The following is a 13391-nucleotide window of genomic DNA, read 5'->3' as shown; positions in this document are numbered from 1 at the left end:
CTGAGCGAGGCCAGGGATCGAACCAGCAACCTCATGGTTCCTTGTTGGATTCGTTTCCGCTGTGCCACGACAGGAACTCTCAGAAGTCTTTATGGTGTGTGGGACTGGGGGTTTCTGCCCCATAACCTGCATGCTGAGAGAGCAGAGGCATGGCTCCCATCTGACATAACCCTGTTTGCATGACTAACCAGAGAGTAAATGCTACTTGGAAGCAAAGATAACAGACTTTGTTATAAAGATGACTGAACAGGACTAGATGGTTGGGTGATGATAAACCATTTCAGGCCAATCAATGTAAAATCACTGGACATCACATGGCTCCCTCCATGTTTTGGGGACCTTGGGCGAAGCGCTATCTGATCCTGCACTTCCCTCCTCTGTGCGCCCTACCCCCAGCCCTCCATTCTGCTCCAGGACCCCCTGCCCCTGCCTTCTCCTAACGACACAAGCGCCACAGGGAGTTGTCACTTCCCTCCTCCCATCTGTCCTTCCTTCCTGCTGACGTCTGTAGGCCGGTGTTCCGAATGCCAAGGGCTTTTCCTTTGACCCAGTGAACCTGCTGGGCGACGCCTTTCCAGGCGGCGGGTGAGGAACACTTTGAGTCACACTGAGAAAGAGGAGGTGGTGAAGGGGCATGGTTTCTAAGAATGTGGCCTGGAAGTCACGTGTGTGCGTGTGTGTGTGTGTGTGTGTGTGTGTGTGTGTGTGTGTATGCACGCTTGCATGCACCATTTTCTAAAGGACAAGGAAAAGCAAGCCAAGGATTTCCTGGCTGGTTCCCACGCAAACTCCCCTACTCCCAAGTCCAACAACTGCTGGGAGAAAGAGGCTTCCTCCAATCCCCCTGCTGCCCTCTCCAACTTATCAGGACCCAGCAGATGCCAAGCCGTCCCACTGTGAACTGCATCCTCCATCATCTTTAAACATCACTAAGCCCCTTGATCAGGACTTGCACAAAGGTAACATTTTATAAAAGTAAAGTTGTGGATTGCCACTTGAATAGAAAGATGCCCTCCTGCCCCCAGCCCTGATACGGAGACCTGAATACAGACTCCAAAGAGAAAGGTGTGACTCCCTCCAGGTCTCCCCTTGATTTATCCTGAGCAGCTGTTGAGCATAGGCAGGCCTTGGACTCCAGGGCCAGACTGCGCCTGCATCTCGGCTCTGCCAGTGGCATGTTCTGTGACCTTGGGCAAGTCATTTAGTCTCCCAGAGCCTCAAATTATTTTCTGAAAAGTATAAATAACTTACCTGCTGTGTGGGATTGTCAAGAGGGATTCAATGGATTCAAGCATACAAAGCATCCAGACCACGCCTGGCCGTTGCAGGCACACCACACCTTGCCTTAAATGCAGAAGGAAGAGCATGGTGTTATAAGAAAGACCAAGGAACACCTACCATGTTCCTCCATTTTCCTCCCTGTATTTATTTATTTATTTATTTTTGCCTTTCTGTCTTTTGTAGGGCCGCACCCACGGCATATGGAGGTTCCCAGGCTAGGGGTCGAATCGGAGCTGTAGCCACCGGCCTACACCAGAGCCACAGCAATGCAGGATCCAAGCCACATCTGCAACCTACACCACAGCTCACCGCAATGCCGGATCCTCAACCTACTGAGCAAGGGCAGGGATCGAACCCTCAACCTCATGGGTCCTAGTCAGATTCGTTAACCACTGAGCCATGACGGGAACTCCTACCTCCCTGTATTGACCCTTTAACCTGAATAGAAAGAAAGAGCAAGAAAGAGCAACCATAGTTTCTTTTCTTTTCAGTCCTCCCCTACTCATCAGTAAGATGAGGGCAGAGAGTACTGGTAAAATGTATGCTTACCAAGAAGTGAAATAAGAACAGTCTGATGCCATATCCCCATTGTTCTGGTAGCGATGAACTAGAAATCCATGGATAAGTTGGGAAATAAGAATTGTGTCACTTTGGGGATTCCACATCGGAGTTAAAAGCTGTTCTGTGTGCATGTAAAACTGTCCTTGTATAATCTAAAGACAAAGGTTAAAAATCTTGCTAATAAAGAATTTTCATTCCTTCATTTATACTTGCAACAGCATTACATAGCAAATAAAAAACACCATGGCAAGTTAGAGAGAAACCAAAAAAGGTAAAAGTCCTTACTTATATTTTGGTACCTTTGATGATGCTTTTCCTGCTCTTTTGAACAAGGGGCCCCACATTTTCGTTTTGTACGGGGCCCTGTAAATTATGGGATGGGCTGTGCCCACAGGCCAACTCCTATGTGCTGCTTCTGATAAGCCCCTCCCCAGCCTGGTTTCTCTTACAGCTGGGAGAGCTGAAGGGAGATGGAGGGTGGGGGTGGCACACTGCTGGGGCCTGACTTCCCAGAGGCACCTAATGCCCCCAGAGGGTCCTTTGAGGTCCCTTGGCAACCTGCGGTCAGAGCTGTCAGCAATTGAGAGGATGGCATGGCACCTCCCACTCCCCAACCACAGCCTCCCCCCCCCCCACTTCTGTGTTTGCCAGATGTCAGGTCTAAAGGCACCTTCAGCCAGAGGAAAGGGAAGGATATTCCACACCATGAACGGGGGTGCTGCCAGCCAGGCCTCAGGCCTGAGGGCCAGCCTGGTTCTTGGTTTTGAATGGCAGGAGCAGAGCAGGGCTGTCATTTCTCTTCCTGGGATCAGAATCAGACAAATCTCCTCTGTGGCTTACCAGCAATAAGTGGGTAACGCCGATGAATGTCAGTGCAAATTACAGCTCCAGACTCCTGTCGTCAGCTTTGTGCTGCTTCTTGTCGCTTTAACGCAAAGAGACAGCCTGGAGCTGATAATAAGCCAGAAGGGTGGGGGAATCGGAGAGGGTGGCTCTGTCAGGGACAGGAAAAATGCATGTTGGAGAAACTTATTCAAGACAGTAAAACCCCACAGCAATGATTTCCTTGATTACCTGTTGGAAAGGGGGTATTTAAGGATGTTAGATGACTGGACAATGTCTCTCAGGTATTTACAAAACTGAACAGCTCTCTCACCCATACATTCACCCACCAATCCATCCATCCATCTCCTCCATTAATAACAGCTGGACGGGGCTCTTGGCACACTGGGATTATGAAGGACTAGTGGGACTCCATCGACTGCTTGCAGCCAGTTTCCTGGGGTTGTTTATAAGAAGAATTTTGGAGAGATCTTGGGAGGAAACACCCCCCTTCCTAGAAAAAAAAAGAGGAGGGGTGAATTTAGGGCCTTTTAAGCTGGAACAGCCCAGCTCAAAACTCCCATTCTACTCAATTAAATAGCATTTTCCAAGCTAGTGGATGAGTGTCGCTGTTTCAGAGACCTCCTCGGCTGATAGATGAGCTCTCCCTTCCAGCCGGCTGAAGGAAGAAGCCTCACATTTTCAAGTGCCAGAATTCAAATGTGTCCATCTGTCTTGAAGCCTGAAAGGGTCATTTCCTATTAACATGCAGCCTCACTGTATCTCTGCCCACATCACACATTTGAGGAAGCGATGCAGCCAAAACAAGAAGCCAAGCCTTCCTACAGCAGTGCTGGCAGGCTTGTATCTAAGGAATTCGAAAGGGGCCAAGAAGGTAGCCATGTGAGACACACACCTAGTATACCTTCTTAGGCTCCTCGGTGGCTGTTCTCTCTCAGCTAGTGTCCCACCTGTCCCTGGATGGCATCCACTTTTGAATGTGGATGAAATTCCTCATGGGGGGCATGGAATCTGGCTTCCTGGACAGGTCGTCACGGCTGGATAATGCAAGGGATCTAACTCCCCGGGAGGTGAATGTTAACCTGGGAGGAAGAAAGTGGAGGGCAGCTGATAAATTCCTCCACCATCCATTCTCCCATGAGTGACACTGGATGGCTGATTCCTTCTTGCAGCCTTTCTAGAGAAGCTCTGTGCTAAGTGAATCTGGTGCCCCTTCACTGCTGAGGGGGAGCTCACCACAGCAAAACAAGGTACCATATGACATGGTATCCCGTGACTTGTTTCCCTTACCTCCCTGGCCCTGGACCTGAACCTTCTAACCAAATCATCAGAACCTTACCCTTGCTTAAGGCCAGCTCTCTGGAGGACCTGGACTAAGGCAATACATAATATGTGTTCAACACCCGCTGTGTGCCCACAGGTGCCTTGAATACATTCAAAACCGATTATGGGAGTTCCTGCTGTGGCACAACAGGATCAGCAGCATCTCTGGAGCTCCAGGGCAGAAGCTCGATCCTGGCCCAGCACAGTGGGTTCAAGGATCCGGCATGGGTCACAACAGAGGTTTGGATCTGATTGCTGGCCTGGGAACTTCGTATGCTGCGGGGTGGCCAAAAAAGAAAACACAAACAAATGATTATGGAACTTGGAAAATTCATTCAGAGAGGAGGACATATATCCCAAGGTCACCTAGAAAATCAGAAGCAGATTGTGAGTGAAATTGTTGGAAGTGAGTAAAAAATAGCTGATGAGGAAAACAAGGAAAAGAGTTGGGGAGCTTAGCGGGATGAGGTGACATCCGATCTGCTGAGGCCAAATGAAGAACAGAGGGGCTTCTGTATTCCTGGAGATTTCTGATCAAAATTCCAGGCCCCCAACTTGGTCCCCAAATGTCTGTAGAAGATGTAGCTTAGGCAGTACATTAGGGCTTTCTTCACAGCAGAAGTAATTAAAAGAGTGGAAGAGGGACAGCTTTCAGTACCATCACACTAGTTTTCCATCTCTGTGTAACACATCACTGCAAAACCTAGTGATTTAAAATGACAGTACACATTGTCAGGGGTTTGATGGTAGCCACTGTGATGGATGTGTGGTGGAAACTCACTGTGCTTCTTGGCCTTGCCTTTTCCTCATGGGTGCTGATATGCAGCACCTTTTCATATACATATGCCCATTTGTTTATCCTTTTTGTGAAGTGCCTGGTCAAATCTTTTGTCCATTTTTTCCTGGTGGATTATATTTTTTATCAATGTACGGCCATAAGTTACACATCCTAGACAAGAGTCTTTTGTCAGATAAATCAATGGCAAATATGTACGCCCTCAAAAAAAAAAAAAAAACCCAACAGTATAAAATTATTATCTCTCATAATTTCTGTGGGTCAGGAATTCAGGAGCAGCCTGGCTGGATGGATCAGGCTACAATCTGTTGTGAAGTTCTAAAAACAAACAAAAAACACACAAAAAAAGGGAGTTCCCATCGTGGGGCGCAGCGGAAATGAATCTGACGAGGAACCATGAGGTTGCAGGTTCATCCCTGGTGGGCTAAGGTTCTGGTGTTGCTGTGGCTGTGGTGTAGGCCCGCAGCTGTAGCTCCAATCAGAACCCTAGCCTGGGAACCTCCATATGCCGTGGGTGTGGCCCTAAAAAAAAAAAAAAAAAAATCTGTTGCGAAGTTAAGTCAGATTGTGGCTGGGCTGCAGTCAAGTGAAGGTCTGACTCAAGCTGGAGGATCTGGTTCCAAGGTGGTTACTCACATGGCTGTTGGCAGGAGGCCTTAGCTCCTCTCCATGAGCACCTCTCCCCAGGGCCACTTGAGCTTCTTATGACATGGTGGCTAGCAATCTGAGAGACCAAAGCAGAAGCCACACTGCCCTTCATGACTTAGCTTCAGAAGTCATACACTGTTCCCTGCCTCCTGCTCTACTGGTCACACAGAAAGCCGGATTGCAAGCAGGCAGAGCATGTTCAAGGGCATAGATCCTAGGAGGCGAAGACTCTGTGGGGAAGAGGAGCATTTTGGAGGCCAGACCATCACAGAAGGCTGCAACCTCAAAGCTGGGAGAGTTCTTAGAGATCTTCTGTTTCAACAACGTTCAACAGCCGAGGAAGGCAAAGGTCAGGGACGTGGAGCGATGCACTCCGGGTCACATAGAGCATTACCTGTTCACACTAAATAGTGCCTGCAGGCAGCACACACTGCAAGGCCATGTAAGAATCACAGCCCAGGAGTTCCCACTGTGGTGCATCAAAAATGAATCTGACTAGGAACCATGAGGTTGTGGGTTCGATCCCTGGCCTTGCTCAGTGGCTTAATGATCTGGCATTGCCATGAGCTGTGGTGTAGGTTGCAGATGCAGCTCAGATCCTGCATTCCTGTGGCTGTGGCCTAGGCTGGCAGCTTTAGCTCCTATTCGATCCCTAGCCTGGGAACCTCCATATGCCACAGGTGTGGCCCTAAAAAGACAAAAAAAAAAAAAAAAAAAAAAAAAAACACAAAAAACCGCAGCCCGTGGTCAACCAGGGTCACTATGAGAATGAAGGCAGTCAGAGGTGGTACTTTAAGGGAGAGCTGCTGAATGAATCCAGTGCAAAGCTGATTACAGCAGTTCATTCATTCAAAAAAATATTTATTGAGTGCCTTTTTGATGCCTGGCACTGTTCCGGACATCAGCAAGGTAAGCAAAAACATGTTCCTGCTCTTACGGACCTTAGAGTGTAGGGAAGACAGACAAGCATTGTGTAGCCCCAGAGATAATGGAAATATGACAACCATGGCAAGTGCTTTGAAGAGGAGGCTGAAGCACTGTGCAAACACAGAACACTGAGTTTGTTCCAGCCAGGGAGGCATCTCCAAAGAAGTGATGATTCAATTATCATTTGACAGCCTGAAAACTGAGTTTCACCATCAATGAGATGATGATTTTGGTTCACAATGTATTTGTTGTTTTTTTTTTCTCCACCTATTGTATTTTCCACCTCCAGATGTTCCATTTGGGGTTTTGTTTATATTTTTGATTTCTCTCGCAATTGAGTTCATGTTTTCCTTTAACATCCTTGAATATATAAGATTTATAATAATGATCTTAATAGCCTTGCCTGCTAGTTCCATCGTCTCTGCCATTTCTGGGCATAGCTACATTTTTTTTCTCCCAGTTGCAAGTCATATTTCCTGCTGTTTTGCACGTCTCGTAATTTTCTGTTGAATGCTAGGTAAGGAGCACTTTACAGTATTAGGTCTCAGATTTTGTTTGACTCCTTGAAAGAGTGTTAGACTTTGCTCAGGCACACAAAGTTCCTTGGAAACAGTTTCATCTTTTCAGGGCTGTTGCATTTCAACTTTGTTATGCTGCATCCAGAATAGCCTTTAGTCTAGGATCAATTTAGCTCTGTGATTTAGGCAATACCCTTCTGAGGACCCCTACCCATGTCTTACCAGGTCTGCACTTCAACTGGCGAGAATGCCAGCGATTTCCAGCCCTGTAAGAACTCCAGGAATTGTTCCATCTGCTCCTTGTAGGTGGTTCTTTTTCCTGACTCGAGGAATCTTTTCAATCCCAGGTGATGGTCAGAGATCAAAGACAAGGTTTCTATCCTGAAAATCTCTGGCGTTTTTCTCCATGTGTAGAACTCCCTTCTCTCTGGTACTCTTCCCTGAAAGTGGGAACTTCCTTGGTCTCCCACAACTCTGAACTTTGTCTCAAGTCCACAAGACTACCAGGTTCATCTGGGTTCTCTCTCAATGGTGAGCTGGTGCCAAGGCAAGACCCACTTTGCTTGTTTCCTTCACAATCCTGCCTTACGAATGTTGAAAGTTGTTGAACAATGTTGAAAGTTGCTGTTTCATTTTTTTTTCTTCTGATTTTATAGTTGTTTAAGGCAGGGATATATATCTAGTCCCTGTTGCTGCATCATGGCATATGTTTTCTTTAACTTTTCAAAAAGCTTTAATGAAGCATAACTGATATAATAAACTGCATACATTCAAAGTATAAAATAAACGTCTTGATGTATGAAACTATCACCACCATCAAGACAACAAACATATCCAACAGCCCCAAACTTTCTTCATGGTACTTCTGCAATCCATCCTTTTGGCTCCCTGGACCCTTCCTCCAAAGCAACCACTGACCTGCTTTTTATTCCTTTTTTTAGGGCCTCATGTGAGGGGTCAAATTGGAGATGCAGCTGCCAGCCTACACCACCACCATCACAGCAATACAGGATCCAAGCCACATCTGCAACTTACACCACAGCTCACCCACCGAGCGAGGCCAGGTATTGAACCCACATCCTCATGGACACTAGTTGGTTCATTACTGCTGAGCCACAACAGGAACTCCAACCACAGATGTGCTTTTAATCACAACGGATTAGTTTGCATGTTCTCAAGTTTTTTATATATTCCTTTTTGTCTGGCTTCTTTCACTCAGCATAATTATTTTGTTTCACTAGTTTCTCCTTTTTCGTGGCTGAGTAGTATTCCATTGAGTGGATATACCACAATCTGTGTGGTTATTTTGTTTGTGCCATATTTATTCATTATTGATGGACATTTGGATTGCTTCAATTTTAGCTAGTACATATAAAGCTGTTATGAACATTTATGTAAAAGTCTTTGTATGGACATGTGCTTTCTTTTTTTCTTGGATAAATACCTAAGGAATTGCACATATGGTGGGTGCATGTGTAACTTTTAAAGAAATTGTTTTCTAATGGCATTTGTTTTAAAGCCAGTTTTTGTTTGGTTTGGTTAGGGATCCATGTGGTGGTATGGTAAATCTGAGATGTTTGGTTATAAATGTTTGACTTCTCTTATGCTGAAGCAATGAGCAACTGTCATATTGATTAGTCTCAGCACCAACAGTTTGGAAAGCAGACTTTCACCACAAGATGGAAAAATAAGAGGAGAGAATATGAGGGGCTCCCAGCCTAGCTGACAGCAGTGGGAAAAGAAATAGAACTCCTGGATTTTTTTTTTTTTTTTTTGCTTTGAGGTATCTCAATGGAAATTGAAGTGAATTTGCTCTTTTTGGACAATTCATCCTTTTCTTGTGAATTTTGAAAATATAAAATGTTGGAGAACTGAGGTCAGAGCTGTTTTTTGAAGTTTGGGGCTCTTTCCTTGATGTTTGGACTTTGAAGCTCCTGTCTGTGAATAAATTCAGCCTTTGTTTCTCCTTCCCCTGCTGCACAATGCCACTGAGTTAGGAGACATCCAGTAGGGATAAGTCACCTTTCTTTGATCCATACACAAATGGAACTCCATTTAGCCAGCAGACGAATGGGATTCACAAACGCCTGTCTGGCTCTGAACCACACACCATGTTTAATAGAAGGGGCAGCGGCAGCACTGTCTATCTCTGCTCCCTCCCTCTTTCCCAAATGCCCAGCACAGATGGATCCTCTTAAAGGAGTTTCCTGGTGGCGGGCAATGCTGTTCTACTTCCATTAGTAGCCCATGCCATGTAAGACATCTGGCAACACTATTTCAGTGCAGAGACCCTGGGAATTTCATAGTTCCCCAGGGGTGGGGAAGGAACTCAGTGTGGATTGGGTGTCCAGCCTCCTCGGCCATCCTAACAATGCAGAATCAACTGCAGATCAAGAGTCCTCGTGTGCTGCCAAGGACCTCAAAGCAGGTGGCAGCAGGTGACTTCCTCTGACTCTGCAGCCAGCTCGGCTCACCGTGCAGCTTGAGGAAATCTGTTATAGAACATTCATGTCCATATTCCGAAACGTAGGACAGAAATGCTAAATGTTCCCCTTCTGGCCTTTTCTTAACCGGCTCTGGTAAATCTTTAGCTGTGTGATTTGGGCTTTAGCCAAGAACAGGGACCCTACTGATTATTCTGTTTCCCATTGTTGGTTTTAGGCTTTATGCTTAATAAAGATGCTGCTTCCTGGAGTTCCCGTCGTGGCGCAGTGGTTAACGAATCCGACTAGGAACCATGAGGTTGCGGTTCGGTCCCTGCACTTGCTCAGTGGGTTAACGATCCGGCGTTGCCGTGAGCTGTGGTGTAGGTTGCAGATGCGGCTCGGATCCCGCGTTGCTGTGGCTCTGGCGTAGGCCGGTGGCTACAGCTGCGATTCGACCCCTAGCCTGGGAACCTCCATATGCCGCGGGAGCGGCCCAAGAAATAGCAACAACAACAACAACAACAACAAAAAAGACAAAAGACAAAAAAAAAAAAAAAAAGATGCTGCTTCCTGCGTTGTTATGTGGGGACCCACCTCCACCTTCCTGTCCACAAACATCATCTCGGTAACTTGTTTGCCCTGAGCCTTCCGGACCCTGCACCACCCAACCAATGCTGGCCGTGGCCCTGCCTATGCCTAGAGACAGAGACCAGTCATGCCAGACCAGGGCTGAGCCTCCTTACCTGGCCACGCAGCGGACTCCCAATGGCCATGGCAAGCTGGTCGATAGAGATGAAGAGTCAGACACTGAGTGCAGGTGACAGTGATGTCAAAATGGATGGCAGTTTGGAGACAGGAAGGCCAACCCCCACCAAGCATTCTAGTTCTCTAGCAGGTGACAAGCAGAGGACTGAAGGCATCTCCTTCTTGGCTTCCTCCTCCTTAGGGATACTGGTCATGCTGGGGAAATAAACACACAATTGATTTTGTTGTCTCCAAACCCCTGGTATTGTGGTTGAGTGGCTGTGGTTGTCATGGCAGCAAGTAACATTTTCATTATCATCTGTGGCCTTTTCCCCTCTCCTGGGAAATGTTTGACATGATTCTGGTTCTCCATGCTGGTTCTGTTCCTTGTCTTTTGGGGACAGATTCTTTCTCATCTCAGATTGGGGAGAATTTCTGTTGGTTTGGAGGGACAGGCTGATGTGTAGGAAAGATGGGGGCGGGGTGAGAGAGGGAATCGGAGGGGCAAAATTATGTGTATGAATAGGGGGAGACCAGAGCAAGGGGACAGGTTGTCACTGGGCAACAGAAGAGGGAGGGAGATGGGAACAAGAAGGGACACGGGGAGAGAAGTGATGCCGAACCCAAGTTCACTCTGCTTGCTGCACCACAGGCCAACAAATCAGGAGACAAGTTGTTGGGACAAAAGGAATAACAACTTTGATCAGAAAGCTAGCCAACCGAGAAGATGGCAGAATGGTGTCTCAAAAAATCCATCTTCCCTCAGTCCAAATTCAGGATCCTTTTATACAGAGGAAAGGGAGGGGGAGGAGCCAATGGTCACTCACTCACGGTTGCTAGCAGCGGGGGAGGGCCCACTGCAATGCCGACCCATGGCTGAGCAGGACCACTAAAGGTCACTCACTATGGGTTACTCGGTCACAGAAGCAGAGGGGGACAAAGGAAGAGGGACCCGTGCAGGGGAGGACACTCTGCCCTCAGAAGTCCCTTGCAGACATGCAGATCTGTGACCACTGTCAGCTCCCCTCCTGTCTGCCTGCCTGGGCTTGTTCAGTGTCCTCTGCCTGTTACCAGCCCGCAAGCCTCTGGGAGGCAGCACAACTTTCTCCGCAGCCCCCACCCCACAGCCCCCACCGTGTGCCTCAAAATATCAGGCAATTCAATGCCAAATGAATAAATTCATGGATGGACATTCTAATGCTTTTTCAGATGGAAAACACTGAATAAGGCTTTGAAAGCGGACTGAAGGATGGGAATCAAAATCCTTAGAGACAGATGGTCAAACTCACCTGCCAGTTTGTGGGTTTATTCTGAGAAATGCAGCTTCAAAGAAGACTGGCGATAGATATTATATTGGCTAGAAAGAGGGCACTTTTCTCTGAGGAAAATTCCCCCTATTCTGAGCACCTGCCTGGGGCTATTTTGAATCACTGTTTGTGGCAGAAGAAAAGCAGGTGTCATTGGCTGATGTCTTCAGCTCCAAGCACCCCCACCCTGAGATGCTTCAGGCCCCTGCCCTCAGGACGGGGAGAGAGACTTGGAGAACGTGGCTTCTTATCACAGTTATTGTAGGGTGGCATCAGATAATGGCTGTGACCATGTTTGGAAGGGTATAAAGCCTTGTCCCCATTATGGTCCCAGGGCACCTTTTGGAGTAAGATCCTGACTGTTGTGGGCACAGGCCCTTCTTGCGGGATACTTGGAGGGGAGTGCTGATACAATGAGAAAGGAGAGAGGAAGGTGCCTCTGCGTTTGCCTCTTGGGGATGCTCCATACAAAAGGCTGGACCTTTCTAATATGGTCAGAACTATGTGTGGCCTCATGCCCAAGACCAGATCTAGGAAGAGAGAAAGGTTTATAGTGGAAAACCCCAGCTTATGTCTACTGATAGCAGTTTCCAAACTATGGGAAAAAGCAGGGCAAACAGGGAGGCTGACACATACTGACCAAACTCACAGGGGACTGATGCATAAACCCAAATGCTACTTATTTGTGAGGCATTCTTCAAGTTCTTTGATATCTGAAAATCTGCCCTGTTTTTTTTTTTAAAGCTTCTGTGTGACTAAGCACCTGACATTGTCTATAAAAGAAAAGAAGAAGGGTCCATTAAGTCTTATTCCCAAGAAAGGCAGGAAATGGGGCAAGGAACAAGTTTGTTGCTCTTTGCATTTATTAATCTTTCTTTTTGGACTCAAGCAAAGGAACTGCATTAGAGGGAAAGATAAATTTCCACTAAATGTCAACCCTAACACTTTTCTTTTGAATGTAACCCAGATATTAGCTACCTCCCCAACCTGGTAGAGATCCAAGTAAGGTTGGCTTGAGCCATCAGATCTGTGACCTTTAGAAACCTAGAGATTTCCCCAAGATTTCTGCACATCCTTGGGGGCCTGTGTGCTCATGGCTCCCTCTGTCTTTCCATGCCCTGCCCTGACTTCTGCTTGCCTGTATGTGGTCCTTTTTCTATACTGCTACAAGCCACAATGCTTGTCAAGTGTATCAAGATTCCCTCTCACACCAGGCATCTATGAGCTGAGCAGAATCCTCCAACTATTTCAGGAGTGAAAGGGCTAGAAGAAAAAACAAGGGCAAATTTCTATCATAAGGACACAACTACAAAATCCAATAGAAGAGCACCTCTGATGCTCAGGCAGCCTCTGGCCACCCCACACTGACATTCTCCCACTCTCTCCTGCCTCTCTTCATCTTGTCCTTTCCCTTGCTCCTTCTTCTTTTTTTCTTTCATTCTCTCCCCAACTCTCCTAGTGGCTAAAAAATTCCTCCTGTTTTATATATGGCAGAGTGGCTTCAACTTCAAGACCTCACATTCTACTTTAAGCATTTATTAAGGTCTTTTTTCCAAACAAAGTGCCTAAGAGGCACTCCCATACCATTAAACTAACAGCATCGCATCTCCTTTCCTAGACAAATCCTACTTAACTTCTCCATCTCAGTTTCCTTTAAGCACTCCAAGGGTTTAGCTATGATCAGCTCATCCCATTTCCTTTTAGGAAAGTCTGCAGACCAAACTCCTGTTTGTTACTTCCTAGCTGTTTGTGAGAGAAGCTGGCTATGGGATCTTGGACAAAGTAAATAAACCCTCTAATAAGCCTCCTTGGGGAAGGAAATGACAGGTAACATACAAAGCTATTGAAAAGATCAAGGGATGCATGTGAAAATGCTTTGTCAGCCACGGAACCCAGTAAGACTTATGACTGTTTACATATGGGACCATGCTAGCCAGGATACCAAGCAAGGCAGTCACTGGTTGTCTGAGTCTCTGTGTATCTTTCTTTCTCAGTGACAGCAGCTTGACTGATGCAC

At 46.8% G+C, this 13391-nt stretch overlaps 1 long non-coding RNA gene across 5 annotated transcripts in view; it reads right to left on the bottom strand.

Annotated features, from left to right (window-relative positions):
- Positions 1–13391, bottom strand: part of LOC110256581 — a 41680-nt gene that overhangs the window by 13025 nt on the left and 15264 nt on the right. For 3 of the 5 annotated variants that reach the window (XR_002338247.1, XR_002338246.1, XR_002338250.1), the window contains exons 2-5: positions 10067–10283; positions 2683–3767; positions 1831–1994; positions 1252–1344 (exon numbers count right to left, since the gene is read on the bottom strand). This is a non-coding gene — a long non-coding RNA (uncharacterized LOC110256581). The remainder of the gene's footprint in view (positions 1–1251; positions 1345–1830; positions 1995–2682; positions 3768–10066; positions 10284–13391) is intronic. The other 2 variants (XR_002338248.1, XR_002338249.1) reach the window with 2 other exon arrangements.

Source organism: Sus scrofa, chromosome 13, assembly GCF_000003025.6.
Source record: "Sus scrofa isolate TJ Tabasco breed Duroc chromosome 13, Sscrofa11.1, whole genome shotgun sequence".
Lineage (NCBI taxonomy): Eukaryota > Metazoa > Chordata > Mammalia > Artiodactyla > Suidae > Sus > Sus scrofa.
Note: the sequence above shows the minus strand (reverse complement) of the source record. Positions and strands in the feature narration are given on the sequence as shown.